Source organism: Rhinolophus sinicus, linkage group LG01 (assembly GCF_036562045.2).
Source record: "Rhinolophus sinicus isolate RSC01 linkage group LG01, ASM3656204v1, whole genome shotgun sequence".
Classification (NCBI taxonomy): Eukaryota; Metazoa; Chordata; class Mammalia; order Chiroptera; family Rhinolophidae; genus Rhinolophus; species Rhinolophus sinicus.
The window spans coordinates 80,023,988-80,042,400 of record NC_133751.1 but is presented as its reverse complement, the minus strand read 5'-3'; the positions used below and the strand labels follow the sequence as shown (position 1 = coordinate 80,042,400).

General features: G+C 34.2%; 1 long non-coding RNA gene across 7 annotated transcripts in view; it reads right to left on the bottom strand.

Moving 5' to 3' along the window:
- Positions 1-18,413, bottom strand: part of LOC109460765 (uncharacterized) — a 317,813-nt gene that overhangs the window by 112,501 nt on the left and 186,899 nt on the right. For all 7 annotated transcript variants that reach the window (XR_012496620.1, XR_012496616.1, XR_012496621.1 and 4 more), the window contains one exon: positions 11,622-11,684. This is a non-coding gene — a long non-coding RNA (uncharacterized LOC109460765). The remainder of the gene's footprint in view (positions 1-11,621; positions 11,685-18,413) is intronic.

Here is an 18,413-nt window from a genome sequence, read left to right as displayed (position 1 = left end):
GCAGATTAGTGCAGCTGCTATGGAAAGCAGTATGGAGGTTCCTCAAAACATTAAGAATAGAATTTCCATATGACCCAGCTGTCTCACTCCTGGGTGTTTACCCAAAAAATATGAAAACAGTTATACATAAAGACATATGTGCTCCAATGTTCATTACAGTTTTATTTACGGTGGCCAAGATATGGAAAAAACAAAAGTGTCCTTCTATAGATGAATGGATAAAGAAGTTTTGGTATACATATATACAATGGAATACTATTCTGCCTATAAAAAAAGATGAAATAGTACCATTTGTGACAACATGGATGGATCTTGAGATTATTATTCTAAGCAAAATAAGTCAGACAGAAAAAGTTGAGAACCATATGACTTCACTGATATATGGGATATAAAACTGAAAGCAACAAAGGAACAGACAAACAAACAAAGAAACAAAAACTCATACATACAGACAACAGTTTAGTAGTTACCAGAGTGTAAGGGGAGAGAGAGGTTGTAGATGAGGGTAAAGAGGATCAAATATATGGTGATGGAAGGAGAACTGACTCTGGGTGGTGAGCACACAATGTGATATATAGATGATGTATTATAGAATTGTACACTTGAAAGCTATGTAATTTTACTATCCATTGTCACCCCAACAATTTAATTTTTAAAAATAAGCTTAGTTTGCTAATTTTTATTCAGTATTTCTACATCTATATCTAGGGACATAACAGACCAATATTTTCATTATTTTGTCCTTGGCTGGTTTGATAAGAACTTATAATGGCTTTGCAGAATGAATTGAGAACTCTTTCCAATATTCCTTAACACTTTGAAAGATTTTATATAAAATTAGAGGATCAGTTTGTTGGAAGCTTGTCAGAACTCTCCTGTAAACCATTTAGGATTGTTTTTTCTGTGGGAAGACTTTCTTGCCAACAGCTAACTCTTCTTACTATAAGAAACACAGAGCCTACAATCTCTTAACTCTAGTTCATCCCACTTTAAAATTTACTTTAACTTTATAATTGTTGACTCTGATGTTAAAAATTCATCAAAAAAATCTCAATTAAAGGATTAAAACTATATCTTTTCAAAAAATCTCAATGTTACAAAACTATAATCTCACGGTACATTCATTCATGTTTTCCTAAAGACAATGCTAACAGATACAGACTACTACTTTTCTTGAACAATATTTTCAATACTGTAATTATAGTTATATTACAGTCAAATAATTGCCACATTTACAGAACACTTGTAGTACTTACTTGCTTTCTTCTTTAAGTTACCTTAACTTGGTTTTTACTTTTTGTTATGGTAAATTTAAATATCAGAAAGTAACTAGTATAGTAAACACAATGTACTCTTCATCCAGTTTGAACTATCAAATTATGGAATACAGTGTATCAAATATACAGTCACTTTCTCCAACAGCAGATTATAGTGAAGTTAAAATCAAAAATCATTTTCTTTCATTTTTACATCTACCAGAATGTATCTCTACACAGTGGTTCTCACAGTGTCTGGTTGACCCTGGTGGTTTTCACAAAATAATACTAAAATGTTGTTGCCTTTTTCTCTCCCATCTTTTCATGAGTGGACAGTGAAGTTTTCCAGAGGCTACATGACATGTGATATCATGAAGGACTGAACGCAAAAGCAGATATTAGAGTCCATCTGTTTTCTATTAAGAAAGCTATTTTAAAGATTTGCAAAAATGTAAAATAATACCACACTTCTATTTTTTGTGTTAAAAATTATACACAGTTTTTATAAACATGTTAACATGTAACTGGATTATTTAAAATAATTAATATTTTGCATTAATTTTTGAGTTTTAATTTATAATACATACATATCAATAAATATAACTCACTTAAACATAACTTCGTAGTCCTCAATAATTTTTAAAAGTGTAACAGATCCTGAGACCAAAAAACTTGAGAGCAAGTACTCTTATATAGAATACTACTCTTTCAAATAAAAACTAAAAATAATCTCATAATGCCATGAAATATTTCAGTCAGTATTAAAATTCCCTCCATTTGTAATCATTTTTTTCAATTTGTTTGGATAAATGAGTATCCAAATATGGTCTACATGTCACAATATAAATCCATTTAAATCTGTAAGTTCCATTTTTTTTTTAACTGATTTGTTAAATAAGTTAAGAGAGTAGGTGTTTTTTTTCCTCTGTATACTTTTCGCAGTTTGGATTTTCCTGATTGCGTCCCTACAGTGTCATTTAACATTTTCCCCTGTTCTGCATATTTTCCACATATTATTATTTAGATGTAAATTATTATTTACATCTAAATTATTATTTAGATTTGAATTTTTTGGCAAAACACCTCATATGTATTGCAATATAAAAAATTTTAAATCTTTTTAAGATGTTACTAGTCATCGGCGATCATTACTTAGGTCTGTTAATTTGCTAGAGATTGCAAAATGGGAATACAAAGACTCTGATTCCTTCTTTGGTTAGTAAATGGAATACTTCCATAAAGAGAGATTTTCCACTTGAACTATTTGGTCTATTTCCTTTTATAATCCAGAATAATTGCCAAAATCTTGCTAATTCTGTTTGGTCTCTCTGTAGGCCCTCTCCTACCCGTGGCTAAAACATTTGTGATAGTGATTAGAGGATAATCTTCACACCCAGACCAGGTAAATCAATAGTGAAGAACTTGACTCTCCTCTTCAGTTTGATGATTGGTAGGTTCACTTCTGTCTCCAGGATGGGAAGTGGGGTTGGCAGGGGACAATAGGAAGAAATAGCTTCTCACCAAAATATATATAAAGTGTTTTACTCAACACGGTTTTAGAAAATCTACAAACTGAAAATCATGGTTTACTTGTACTTCTGATTTCATTTTGCTGAAAGCTCCGTTTGTTCCGTAGGCACAGGACTGAAAACCTGAAATAGACTCTATTGGTGTATAGTATAATAATTTTTTTGAAAAAATTACCCTGTACAATAGCAGCACTTTCTCTGCCAGCACTGGAGAAGGCCATTAACTTTTAAGAGATTGTTTAGTCCAACAGCAGCAGAGAGAATATGAAATACATTCAGAGCAGTGGCTGCTGCTAGGGTTTCCTGCAGGATACGATACGAGCTCGTCTGGCCCACACTGTCAAGCTGTGTCTGACTGCACATCTACCGAGTACCAATGTACATTCTTCACACAGATGCTGTATATTTTGCTTTTACCCTGCATAAGTTGTCAGCATAAACTCAAGGCGGCATTTATATATACATATATATATGTTATCTAAATTCATAAGTGTTTCATTTCTTGTAGATAAACAACAAAGTATGAAACGTGATTTTTTTTTTGCGTTCTCTGGTTTCTGCTGAAAACTTCAAAGAGGCTGAGCTGACGTGTGAATTGTAATGATTCAGTGGGTGCAGCATGTCAGTATTTTCAATCAGCCTTCTTCAAAATCTGGCTGAGAATGTTTGATGCCTTGATTCAGAAAAGAATCTGAGAAGGCGGACTTCAGAGTAGCCTGACTGTACTTGCCATGAATTCACATTTGTGAGTGTTTGCCAACTCATCGTTTTGTTCCAATTCAGAAAGGGTGAATAAAACAATCCAAAAGGGTGGTATTAAACATTAATTCAAAAATGATAAACTTCAGCTCCTCTAATACAAACATTTTGATTACAAATGAAAGGATTTCAAGAGTACAAGAATGTCCTGTAGTGCCAGAGATAAAGGTGTAGTGGCTTAAAGTCCTTATAACTTGCAATATGGACACCAAAGTGTTTCATTTCATAAATTTCTGATGCTAAGAATGATTTGGGGTGGTACTTTACAGGGGAAAAAGGATTCTTATACACACCTTCTTAATGAAAAACTCATAAAATCTCCATGAAATTTCTGTCTGCAAAACCCAAACTCTTTCTTTCATTCAAACCCCACCTAGGTTGCATTTGTTTTGTTTTCTTTGATGAAGTAATTTAAATTATAATCTCACTCTGTTTATATATTTTAAAGGAGCCTATATGTTTCAGTTTAGTTCCAAATTCCTTTGGAAAGCATTTGTTAATTACTTAAGGGACATGTTCAATCACTAGACAAAATAAGCTTGATTTCTTGAGTAGACGTCACATGGAAGAGAGTAATGGGAAGCATTCAATCCATGCGATTACTGTGAGAGTGATCCTGAAAACAAGGGCCTCACGTGATTAGACAAATAGGTATCTATAGGTCAGAGAGAGGCTAAGGAACACTTATAGAGGAGGATTTTTTTCTCAGCCTCAAAAGCTAGGTGACACATGGCTAAGAGCATATGAAGGGGACTTCAGATGGGGAAGGGCAGAGACGGTATAAGAAGACTGCTGTTAGGCAAATATATTGGATTGAAGCAGAGTTCATGACAGCGAGCAGAAAAAAGAAAGCTGAAAAACAGGTGAAGATGCAGGCCTGAAGTGTTACAGAATTTATCCAATGGAGAGTCAGTCTTTAAAGATCTTGGAACAGATAAATGATATGATGAAAGAAATCAAACAATATTTGATAATAGTGGAATCCAGATTGGGGAATGGAAGAGAGAGAAAGATTTAAATACAACTTTGGTTTTGAATCCGGATGCTACGGTATGAGTGCTTGTGCCCCTCCCCAAATTCATGTTGAAATCCTAACCCCCAATCTGATGGTATTGGGAGGCCTGGGCCTTTGGGAGGTGATTAGGTCATGAAAGCTCTGTCCTCATCGGGGAATTCAAGTTCATATGAAAGAGATCCCACAGAGCTTCCCAGCCCCTCCCACCAGGTGATGGCACAGCGTGGCATCATTACAGAAAGAGATAATAGATTAAAATGTTTTTTCCCCAGGCAAAACTACACATATTTTCATTTGAGGTTCTCTTCATTCCAGATTCAATTAATTAAAAGATGATTCCCTAACTCTAATCTTAACTAAGTACCACTTAACCCAACTCTATGACCGACATTCTCACTCAGATACCCATTATAATTCTGTCTAAGAGGCACCTTCATGTCCACTCACTGACAATTGTTCTTTCCTGAATCTTTTTCATCTCAAAAAATGTCATCACTATTTACCCAACTGCTCAGGTGAAAAAAATCCTTGATTCCTCTATTTCCTTCACTCTATCGCCATCACTACTACCATCCAATCTATCAACAAATACTTTTGGCTCTGCCTGAAAAATAGATTCCACATCCGTTTACTTCTCTTTATTTCTACTATTTTCACCCTGGTCTAAGTCACTGTTATCTCCAGCCTTGACCAAGGCAAAGTCCATTTTTTCCCAATCCTTCAGTATCCTCCTATTGCATTAGAATGAAATCTAAATTCTGTGACTCAGTAGGTCCTGCATGGCCTGACCCTGCCCTTAGCTATGACTTCCCTCTCCTTCATCCCTCACTCTCAGAGCTCTTGCTACATTGTCCTTCTAGAATGGGCCAAAACCTTTCCCTCCTTTGACCTTGTTGTTCCCTAACACTGGAATTCTCTGCCTCTAGATCTCTGCATAACTGATTTTTCTAGTCATTCAGTCTCAGCTCAAATGTCACTTCCTCACTGACATTCACGGGTAAGTAGCACCTTCCCCACCATATCATTTTCTATTACAACATTCTCTTTTTTATTTCACAGCATGCATCACTAATCTCATTAATTAGTTGTCTGTTGCTGCCTCCTAGCCCCAAATCCATCTCATGAAAAGGGAGATGTAGTCTGTCTGGTTCAGCCTCTGTGCTGTGAGTTGTACCTGGCACACAGCATTGATTCATATCATTAGCATAAGATCACCTTAGAAGAAGTATGTTGTAGTGATTAGTGATTCCAACTCTGAACTCCTAGCAAACCTGGACCCAAATTATGGTTTTATCACGAAGAGCCATGACACCTTTTGCAATGGGGATACTTTACTGTCACTGCATAAGACTGTGTAAAGAAACCAAAGGCAATTCATGGGAAAAGTTTAATTTTGTTTCAAGTGGCATCTGGATCACAGAGCCCTCAATAAATAATAAATATAAACAAGGCATAAAATTACTATTTTACTATCTAATCTTTCTTTGAACATTTAATAAATTGCACATTTATTAAATGAACAAAGTCCTGCTTGTTGTATAAATCAACACCGTTCTGGCTATATAGAATTTCCATTCTTTGCTAGCCTCAAAGATGGGAAAATATGAGGGGAATTGTACATTTTTGTACAAGGGTTGCTAGGGATCCAGGAGTTTCCCCTGCACAATGGAAAACTTATTACCATGAAGGAAAACAAATAAAGGTTAAATTGGAAGAAAATACTTGGAGATATTTGTGGACAGTTAAGCACTCATTCCATGGACTCTCTGTGAGTCTATAAACAAGCAGAAGCCCACACCACATCCTGGCTGCTGTGCTATTGCTTTCTATAGAATGGGGAGAAACCCCGGCTTGTGGTTTATTACGGCAGGACCGGTGGCTTGAGATACGGCAGGATTAATGCTTCCCAATGTGACAGGATCTCTCACCCTCAGTTCCCAGAGGGCAGAGACCAAGGACCACATAACCACCAAGGCCAGTGCTCTGACTTCTGGAGAATATACAGGCCCCGGGTGAGTAATGAGTTAGGCCTGGCAGATCACACATTACCCCAAGATGAGTTGAAGAGAAACAGAGCGGGAATGGATGAGTGCCCGTGGGAAAAGAAGAGTATCAGCTCTCACAGAAACCATCGTGCCCTGCATGACTGGCTTAAACAGAAATCTGGCAGCAAGAAAGGGAACTGAAAGAAGCAAAAAATAGCAAGCAACCCTCTCCCCTCTTGTTCTTTAACCTTCTGATAAGGAAATAAAATGCTGCTACCAGATATACCATGTGATGGCATTAATTATCTCCTTCTTCCATCATCAAGAGAGAATCGATTCATATCATCATTAGCATGAAACCACTTTAGAAAAAGTATGTCCTAGTGATTAGTGACTCAAACTCTGAACCCCTGGCAAATCTGGACTCACATTATGGTTTTATCACTAAGAACCATTACAGCTTTTACAATGGGGATACTTTACTACCACTATATAAGATTGTGTAAGGAAAACAAAGACAATTCAAGTGAAAAGCTTAATTTTGCACCAGGAACACAGAGCTCTCAATAAAAATAATAAATGTAAACAAGATATAAAACTACAACTTTATTATCTAATCTTTTTCTTTTCTCCTAACAGATAAAGCAAGTGGCCTAAACAAACAAATTTTCTCCATAAAAAGAATCTACCAGATATTTTGAATTTGAATGAAATTGAAGATTTAGAAAAAGTAATTGGTCTATATTTAAAATATGTGGTCTACAAATCTCCTCATGGTCAAGCATGAACTGCAGAATTTAATTATTAAGATCAATAACCAGTTATCAAATAGTGAATTAATAAATGTAATTTTAGAATGAAAAAATAAACTTTTATTTCAATGCAACGTACTATTATATTCTACTCATGAGTTTGGCAAGAAATAAAGAGTTGAACGATGACTTTTAATAATAATAGTGTGTAAGGAAATAGGCACCCTCATATACTGTTGGAAGCATAAATAAAAACAAACTGGGGGACAATTTCTCAATATGTGCCAGACGCTAAAAATGTTTCATCCAGTAAATCCATTTCTAGGAAGTTATCCTAAGAAATTACAGATGAGTTCCACAAAGACATATGCATAAGTATCTCATTTTAGGATTATTTCTAATAGTCCTTGCTTTCCAGAAAACTTGATTGTCTATTACTTAAGATTTTGCTAAATAAATTATGGTAACTATTATGTAGACACTAAAAATGATAATGTAGATATACATTGATTGGCATTAAAATCTTCATGTTATTCATTTAAAAATTAAGCTATAAAACAATTTGTAGTACAATCTCATTTTTTAATTGATATTTTTGTTTGTTTGTTTATTTTACTGGAGAATATTAGGGAACAGTGTGTTTCTCCAGGGCCCATCAGCTCCAAGTCGTTGTCCTTCAATCTAGTTGTGGAGGGCGCAGCTCAGCTCCAAGTTCAGTCACTGTTTTCAATCTTTAGTTGCAGGGGGCGCAGCCCACCATCCCATGCAGGAATTGAACTGGCAACCTTGTCGTTCAGAGCTCGCGCTCTAATCAACTGAGCCATCCGGCCACCCTACAATCTCATTTTTATTAAAAATAATTATTTTTATGTATATGTTTAGAAAAATGCTTGGAAGTATATGCTACAAATGCTAGCTTTGGTTATCGTTTGGTTGTGGGATTACAGTTTACCTTTATTTACTTATGCACATGTATTTTAAAAATATTTTTATAATGTTCAATTATCACTTTTATATAAATAATAAATCTATTAAATATTTTATTTACTAGATCATGAAGAAGTAGCTTCTAGCTCTTAATATTCATAATACACAGACCCTTCAAATTATATTGAGGCCCTTAGCAGGTATAATATTAAGTTAATATTTTCTTACAAACATATCAGTTCTTCATTATATTTCACTATATATGCATATATATGCATATACATATAGTTCACTATATATGTATATATATGTATAGGTGCATATATATAGTGTGTGTATATAATATATATCATTGAATTCAAAAAGGAGCAAAGAGGAGAGGAAAGGCATCATGACGGCTTTAGAAATTAATATTTTTAAAAAGTCAGTGTTGTTTGGTTATTTAGAGGACTATCAGCATTTATTTGTTGAACCTAGCTCACAGCCACTTCTTGATTTGTCTTATCAGGAAAACTAACAGTATGTTATTAATTATTTTTCTTATCCATTATCATTTGACAAAATATTGACTTGACCAAAATAACACAAAAGAGAATATGGTGGTGCAACTGTGACTGGGAATGATTCTCCCTGTCTTGTTTTCAGTGTGCTTGTGAAAAAAAGTCATCTAGTTTTTTGATACCATTTATTCCCTTGTAAATATTAAAAAGAGGCACCAATATACTGGGAAGCATACAAGTAGAAATCATGATGGTAGTGAAAATATTTTGAAAAGCTATTGTTTTAACCATAAGATTTAATTCAAAACAAAAGGAGCAAGAAACAAGAGGAGGACTTGCAAACGAACATTTAAAAAATTTGGCATTAAAAATCTACTTCTTTTTTAAAATACCCAGGACCTTAAAAAGTACTGCATTGTTTCCCCACTATAATTCACATAATCACTGACACCTAGAGCATAAAAGAGGCCCGCCAATTGCCTTCCTTGGGTGTTAGTCAGGTTGTAGCAGCCACTGAAAGAAAACTAAGATTTTGGCAGTAAAAATCATTTTGCACTTGAATTCTTTTCCTCCTCCCTTCCAAGTCAACGTGTATTTAGTTAATGACTTTGATGCCATTTGGACCAAATAGAATAAACTTTGAGCCAGATGTACAGCTTATTTCATGGTATGTTTAGAATCAGGTCTATACTGCCAAAGTGAGGGAGAAAGTTGGATAAGTCTGAGTAGTACAGACAGCTCCTCTGGAAACTTCTAACCATAAAAATCTGCCTCGCCTGTCTGAAATTACCTGAATTATCAGAAATTGTTCATTTGTACATAAAAATGGTTTCCTTTGTGACAAAGTCTTTGTGTTTCAGGAAACTAACTGAATTTGTTTGCACTAATCACCATCTAGTTGGAATGTGGTGACCAAAATAGCACATTAGAGAATATGGTGACACAGAGCGGAAGAGTCTTCATCACCCAAGGTTATGTGCTTTCTATCTATCTGTTGAAGGAAATATCAAACAAGGTTTAAGTACATTACAAAGCAATGCTTCAAACTAATCATAGTGGAAAATATGAAAGATCTATTCAACAAGTGTTTATTGCAGTTTCTATATTAACTATACACAGCATATTAGTATATTATATTAATAACAAGCTAACATTTACTGTATGCTTATGATACGTCAGGCCTTGTGCGACGTGCTTTATCCTGTTTACTCCTACACAGTCTGGTGAGAGAGATAACACTGTTATCTCTATTAACAGTTGCAAAAATTAGAAAACTTACACAAGGTTATATAGTCTAGTATATAATTCACACAAGGTATCACACAAGGTTATATAGTCTAGTATATAATTCAACCAGAACTTGAGCCCTGCAGTGTGACTTGAGAGCCTTGTTTTTAACGGTCACACTACAGCTCTACAGCAGTAGTAGGCATTCAGCGAACCATGAAGGAGGAAAAGACAGACCACCTCCACGGAATTTGCCTTTTGGAACAAAACAACTGCCTAGAGAAAACAGGCTGAGGAGTACAGGTTCATCTTGGGGGTCACCCTAATTTTCTATATTCCAGAGGTCAGAATGCTAATGATAGAGGAGCTATCCACTTGCCACTGTTTCACCAGCAACTCCTGCTGACTGCCACTTCATGCTTCCTTTTGAAAGGAAGCAGCAGGACTTGCATTTCCAGAAAGATGGAATAGATGTAATTTTTCTGATTCCTCTCACTAAATAGAACTAAAATCCTTGAACATTACCTGTAAAATAATATAAGAAGACTCTGAAAGATAAAGAGAAGAAGAAAGATGACTGGAGACCTCAGGACAGAGAAACAACACAGTAGTAAATTTCCTGGTTTTTTTTTAGTTTTTTTTTCCCCTTCATCATACATAACGAAGACTTGCATCTGAAGAAGCCAGAAACGGAGAAATGTTGCTGAACACAGACAAGGAAAAAAAGGCTCTGATAAAGGCTATCTCAGGCCAAAGGACTAGCCAAGGGGCAAACCAGTGAGATGGAAAACTTTTAGACGATAACCACTGTATTCTAGACAAACATCAAAGTAAAACTGTGGCGTCACCCCTGCCTATGACATCAAAAGCTGAGTGGAAAACCTAGACTTTCACCTTTGACAGTAATAAGATACCTTCCCCCTCCCTGTTCGGGTGGTATCAGATAAGGTCCAGTGTATACTCAGGACTTTCACCATTAGCTAGAGATAACAAGTCTGCCTATACAGCCATGTCAGTGGAGACCACATGGAAAGCCAGAACTTCCACTCCACCCAGGGGTAATGATCAGTGTCTTCCTTCCCAACTGTGGATAGAAGTCAGGAATGGAACCTGGACTTCTACCTCCATCGGGCAATAATAAAAAGGTGCATCTTCCCTTCCTCTACCAAAGTGGTATCAAAACAAGCCAGTTAAAACAGACAATATAATAAGATCCATTGTTTTAGAACATAATATGAAAATGATCAGAGGATAGAATTAGTTAACTTGAGGGACTCAACAATTCTGAACAGTGAAGAAAAAGTAGATAAAAAAAAGAAAAGTGCAGACCCTCATGAGCCTGTAGGACAATAACCAAGAATCTAACATTTGTATTATCAGGATACCCAAAGTAGAAGAAAGACAGTGAGGTTGAAAGAGTATTTGAAGAAATAGAGATAAAAATTTTCCAGATTCGGAGAGTGATATCACAAGCTTGTGGAACAGGAATTTCTAGCCCTCATCCTTACCCTCCCCACAGAAACACTGATTTTGATGACCACCCACAGAAGAGAGTACCTTTGTGGACATCTGGGAGTCCATCGGAGAAGTTCCAGCAATCCACTGGATGAAAAAAATCTGAAAGTAGATGCATTGAAAAGGGGATAAGAAAAACAGTTTCACTTTACTCACATCACCCCTCCTCCAAGGCCGCATAGCTCAGTGCCAAAAGAGATCCCCTCAGCCAGCGATTTCCTTCATGGGGAAAAATGAGAACATAGTGAGTACCTGATATTTTTTAGCTGTGTAGGACACAAACGAAGAGGCCCACTTTTTTTCACCCCACCCAGAACACTGAAGGGATTGTCATGGCTCAATAGTCTCAGGGCAGCTAGAAGCAGGGGATAGGGGTTGGGGCTCAGAGCAACCAGGGCATGGAACTTAACAAATGGCCATGGATTCTACAAGCTGTCTCCTGAGGGAGTTCATGACAACTAGACCTGCCTTACACAAAGCTAAAAGGAGTTCTTCAAATTGAAACTAAAGGTTGTTAATTAGAAACATAAAAATATATGAAAGTATAAAACTCACTGTAAAGATAAGTATATAGTCTAATTCAAAATGTCTTTTTTTATTGTATAATTTTTTAATGTCATACTCATACCTATCTGTCAATGTCATACTTGTCTGAAACTATCTTAGTCTCTCAAAAAATGTAACTTTGTCTATCAGTTGATTAGGGTCCAGATGTTTCTTATCTAATTTAATCTTATTTCACCATTCTTATTTTCACTAATTATATAAATTCCAGTTTCTCATAACTTCATTGAACTAGCTTTGTCATTCTGATGGCCCCTCTATTAATCACTTAAATTAAACATTGACACATGCCAAACATCTTTAATTTTTTTCTTCATGGTAAGAGCACTCAACATGAAATCTATCCTCACAATAAAATTTTAAGTGTATAATACAGTGTTAACTATAGATATGATGTTTTACAACAGATCTCTAGAATGTATTCATTACGAATAACTGAAACTTTATAGCAGTTGAATAGTCACTCCACATTTCCCCCTTCCTTTAGTCCCTGGCAACTGTCATTCTACTCTCTGCTTCTATGAATTTGACTATTTTAGATACCTCATGTTAGTGCAATCATGTAGTACTACCGTGTTTCCCTGCAAATAAGACCTAGTCCGACCATCAGCTCTAATGCATCTTTTGGAGCAAAAATTAATAAGACCTGGTCTTATTTTACTATAATATAGGACCGGGTCTGATATATTTTATAGTATAATATAATATAATATAAGGTATAATATAATATAATATAATATAATATAATATAATATAATATAATACCGGATCTTATATTAATTTTTGCTCCAAAAGATGCATTAAAGCTGATTGTCTGGCTAGGTCTTATTTTCGGGGAAACAGGGCAATACTTCTGTGACTAGCTTATTTCATTTAACATAACTTTCTCCTGGTTCATCCATGTTCTTATATAAACTGTATGGTGGTGTGTAAATCATTTTAAATGTATTAGAAAATAACTATAGCCACAATATTCATTAATGGATACACAATATAAAAAGATATAAATTGTGACATCAATAACATAAAATGTGGGAGGATAGAAGTAAAAGTGTAGAGGTTTCATATGCAAGTGAAGTCATCAACTTAATGTAGACTGTTATAACTATAAGATAGCTTGTGTAAGCCTCATGACATTAACAAAAAAAGAATCTGTAGTAGATACACAAAAAATAAAGAGAAAGGAATCAAAGAATATCACTACAAAAAAAATCATCAAATCACAAAAGAAGACAGCAAGATAGGAAGAAAGAAACAAAGGAATACAAGTCAGAAAATAATTAACTAATGGAAATAGTAAATCCTTACCTATCAATAATAATTTTAAATGTAAATGGATTAAAATCTCCAATCAGAAGATATAGAGTATTTGAACGGATTTTTAAAAATCAAGATCCAACTATATGCTGCCTACAAGAGATTCACTTTAACTATAAGTACATATAAACCAAGAGTGAAAAGATGGCAAAGATATCCCATGGAAATGGTAACCAAACGAGAGTGGGGATGACTATACTTATATTACGCAAAATAGACTTTAAGCCAAAAACTGTTTGCATAAGATAAAGAAGTCAATATATAATGATAAAGGGGTCAATTTCAAGAGTATATAACAATTATAAATACATATACATACAACATCAGAGCACCTAAATATATAAAGCAAATATTAACAGAACTAAAGGGAGAAATAGATAGCAATAAATAATAATTGGGGAATTTAATACTCCACTTTCAAAATTAGATAGATCATTCCAACAGAAAATCAATAAGAAAATAGAGGACTTCAATAACACTATAAAGCAAATTAACATAACAGACATATACAGAACATTCCATTTAACAGCAACAAAATACACATTCTTCTCAGGCAGACATGGAACATTCTCCAGGGTAGATCATATGTTAGATCTCAAAATAAGTACAGTGGTACCTCAGTTTTCTAACATAATCCGTTCCGGAAGACCATTCGAGTTCTGAAACGTTCGAAAACCAAGGCATGGTTTCCCCATAGAAAATAATGCAAAATGGATTCATCCATTTCAGACTTTTAAAACTGACGCCTAAAACTACAAATTTAGCATGAATTTTTCTATCTAATGATACCATAGATCCATAAAATTTACAGCACTTGTAAACTGAAATGTTCGTCAACGGAGATGTTCGAAAACCAAGGTACCACTGCATTAACAAATTTAAAAAGATAAAAATCATATCAAGTAACTTTTCTGGTCACAGTGGTATGGAACTAGAAATGGTTAACTGAAGAAAATTGAAAAGATTACAAATATGTAGAAATTAAACAACATAGTCCTAAACAACCAACAGTCAAAGAAGAAATCAAAAGGTAAATACATAAAAAAATACCTGAGGCAAATGAAAATGGAAATACAACATACTGAAGCTTATGGGATGCAGCAAATGCAGTTCTAAGAAGGAAGTTTATACTGATAAATGCCTACTTAAAAAAAAAATTCTCAATTAAAAAAAACTACTTTTCCACTTCAAGGAACTAGAAAAAGAACTAACTAATCCCAACATTAGCAGAAGGATGGCAATAATAAAGTTTAGAGCAGAAATCAATGAAATGGACACTAGAAAAACAATAGAAAATATCAATGAAATTAAGATTGGTTTTGAAAACATAAACAAAGTTACAAACTTTTCACTAAAATAAATAAAAAAGAGAGAAGTCTAATGAATAAAATTATAAATGAAAGGGAAGACATTATAATTGATATTACAGAAATTAAAAAGATCAAAAAAGAATACTATGAACAATTATACATTGGTAAATTGGATACCTAGAAAAAAATTAATAAATTTTTAGACACAAACAACCTACCAAAATTGATTCATGAAGAAGTAGAAAATCTGAAGAGAACACCAAGTAAGGATATTGAATCAATAATAAAAAATATCTCAGCAAGGAAAAGCCCGAGACCAGATGGTTTCACTGATGAAAACTACCAAGCAGCTAAGGAAGAATTAATGCTAATCCTTCTCAGACTCTCTTTAAAAATTGAAGAGAAAGGAATACTTCCAAGCTCATTTTATGAGGCTAGCATTACCTAAAGCCAGATAAGGAAACTACACGGTGAAAATCACAGGCTAACATCCCTGGTAAACACAGATGCAATAATCTCAACAAAACACTAGTAAACCAAATTCAACAGCACATTGGAAGGATCATATACCATGAGCAAGTGGGATTTATTCCTGGGATGCAAGGATGGTTCAATGTACTCAAATAAATCAATCTGATACAACACATTAACAGAAAGAAGGATAAAAAATTATGTGATCATCTCAATAGATGCAGAAAACTTCAATATCCTTTGATGATAAAAACTCTCAACAAATTAGGTATAGAAGGAACATACTTCATCATAATGAAGGTCATATAGACAAGCTAACATCCTACTCAATTGTGAAATGCTGAAAACGTTTCCTTTAAGATCAGGAACAAGACACAGGTGCTCATTCTTACCATTTCTATTCAACACAATACTGGAGTCTTAGTCTGAGTAATTGGAAAGAAAAAAAAAGCATCCAATTGGAAAAGAAAAAGTAAAATTGTTTCTATTTAAAGGTGCCATAATCTTATATATAGAAAACCTTGAGGACTCCACCAAAAAAACTCTTAGAACTAATAAATTAATTCAGTAAAGTTGCAGGATAAAAAAAAATCAACATATAAAACAGTTGTTTTTCTATATACTAACAATGAACTATCAGAAAAAGAAGTTAAGAAAATAATCCCATTGCTAATAGCATCAACAAGAATAACATTCTTAGAAATAAACTTAACCAAAGTGGTGAATGATCTGTACACTAAAAACTATAAAATATTGATGAAAAAAATTGAAGAAGACACACACAAAAATAGTAGCCTGTGTTAATGGATTGGAAGAAATAATATTGTTAAAATATCCATTCTACTCAAAGCAATCTACAGATCCAATACAATCAAAATTCCAATGGCATTTTTCACAGAAATAGAAAAAAATAATCCTAAACTCCATATGGAACAACAGAAAACCCCAAATACCCAAAGTAATCTTGAGCAAGCAAAGTCAACACTGGAGGCATCACTCTTTCTGATTTTGAAATATATTACAAAGCTGTAATCAAAACAGTATAATACTATCATAAAAACGATACATAAATCAGTGAAACACAATAGAGAGGCCATAAATAAAACCACACATTATGGTCACCAGATCTTCGAAGAGGGTGCCAAGAACATCAAGGGGAAAATGTAGTCTCTTCAGTAAATGATGTTGGTAAAACTGTATATCCATATGCAGAAGAATGAAATTGAACCCTTATCTTACCCCATGTACAAAAATCAACTCAAAATGTTTAGACTTAAATATAAGACCTGATGCTGTAAAACTACTAGAAGAAAGCATAGGAAAAAGCTTCTTGACATTGGTCAGTGCACTGATTTTTTTTGGATATGACTACAAAAGTACAAGCAACAAATGTAAAAATAGACAAGTGAAACTGCATCTAACTAAAAAGCTTCTGCACAGCAAAGGAAACCATTAATAGACTGAAAGGGCAACCTATAAAATGGGACAAAATATTTGAAACCATACATCTGATAAGGTATTAATATCCAAAACATATAAGCAAGTCCTACAACTCAACAGCAAAAAAAATAAAATAAAATAAATAACCCGATTAAAATATGGGCAAGTGGCCTGAATTGACATTTTTCAAAAGACGACATACAAATGGCCATTAGGTATACAAAAAGGTGCTCAATATCACTAATCAAAATGAAAATGAAAATCAAAACCATAATGCGATATCACTTCACACCCGTTAGGATGGCAGTTATTTAAAGTACAAAAAATAGTAAGTGTTGGTGAGGAGAAAAGAGAACTTTAATACTGTATGGTGGGACTATAAACTGGAAACAGTATAAAAGTACATTATAGAAAACAGTATGGAAGTTCTTAAAAAATAATGTAAAATGAAACTTATTTATCTTATTATCCAGCTACCACACTTCTGGGTATGTATCCAAAAGAAATATCTGCACGCCTATGTTCATTGCATCACTATTCACAATAGCCAAGATATGGAAACAACCAAAGTGACCAGTGTCCATTGATGAATGAAATGATTAAATCACATTTATAATGGAATACTATTCAGACATAAAAAGAATGAGATCTTGCCATTTGTGCCAACATGGATGGACCTTGAGGGTGAAATAAGTCAGAATGAGAAAGACATATATATATGAAAGACATACGTGTGTGTGTATGTGTGTGTATATATATATATATATATATATATATATATATATATATATATGTCATATATATACATATACAATCTTATATATACACTTATATATACAATCTAAAAACAAACAAACAAACACAAGCCCCAAAAGAACAAAAAACAACCAAGCTCATAGACAGAGAACAGATTGGTGGTTGTAAGAGGTGGGGGTGTGGGGTAGGGAGGTGTTTTTCAATGGATGAATGAATAAAGAAAATGTGGTATATGTATATAATGGAATGTTATTTGGCCTTAAAAAAAGAAGGAAATCCTACCAGTTGATGAACCTGGGGGATGTTATGCTGAGTTAATTAAGCTAGACACACAAAGACAATTACTGCATAATCTATCTTACATACAGAATCTAAAAATTTAAACTCTTATAAGCAAAGATTAGAATGGTGGCTACTAGGAGTTGGGGGGTGGTGGAAGTAGGATGTTGATCAAAAGGTACAAAATTTCAGTATGAAAGATGTGTAAGTTCTGGAGATCTAATTTTTAGCATAGTGACCATAGTTAATAACACTGCTAGCTTACGATATACTTGAAATTTGCCAACAGATTAGATCTCAAATGCTCTTACCACACACATACAAATGCTAACAATGTGCGTTAATGGATGTGTTAATAGCGCTCTTAGACTTCATACCAAAAGCACAATCCATAAAAGGAAAATTGATAAACTGGATCTCACCAAAGTTAACTTGTGTTCTGTAAAGACCTTGTGAAGAGGATGAAGAGACAAGCTAAGAAGGGAACAAATATTTGCAAACCACCTATCTGACAAAGGGCTAGTATCCACAACATATAAAGAACCTCAAAACTAAACAGTAAGAAAAAACAAATAATTCAGTTAGAACACAGGCAAAAGATGGGAAGACACATTCACGAAAAATATACACATGGCAAATAAACATATGAAATAAATATTCAACATCATTACTCATTAGGGAAATGCAAATTAAAGCCACAATAAAATTTTAGAAGGGCTAAAAGAAGAGTGACAATAGCAAATGATGTCAAGAATATGGAAAAATCGAGCCAGCCCGGTCGCTCAGGCGGTTAGAGCTCCATGCTCCTAAC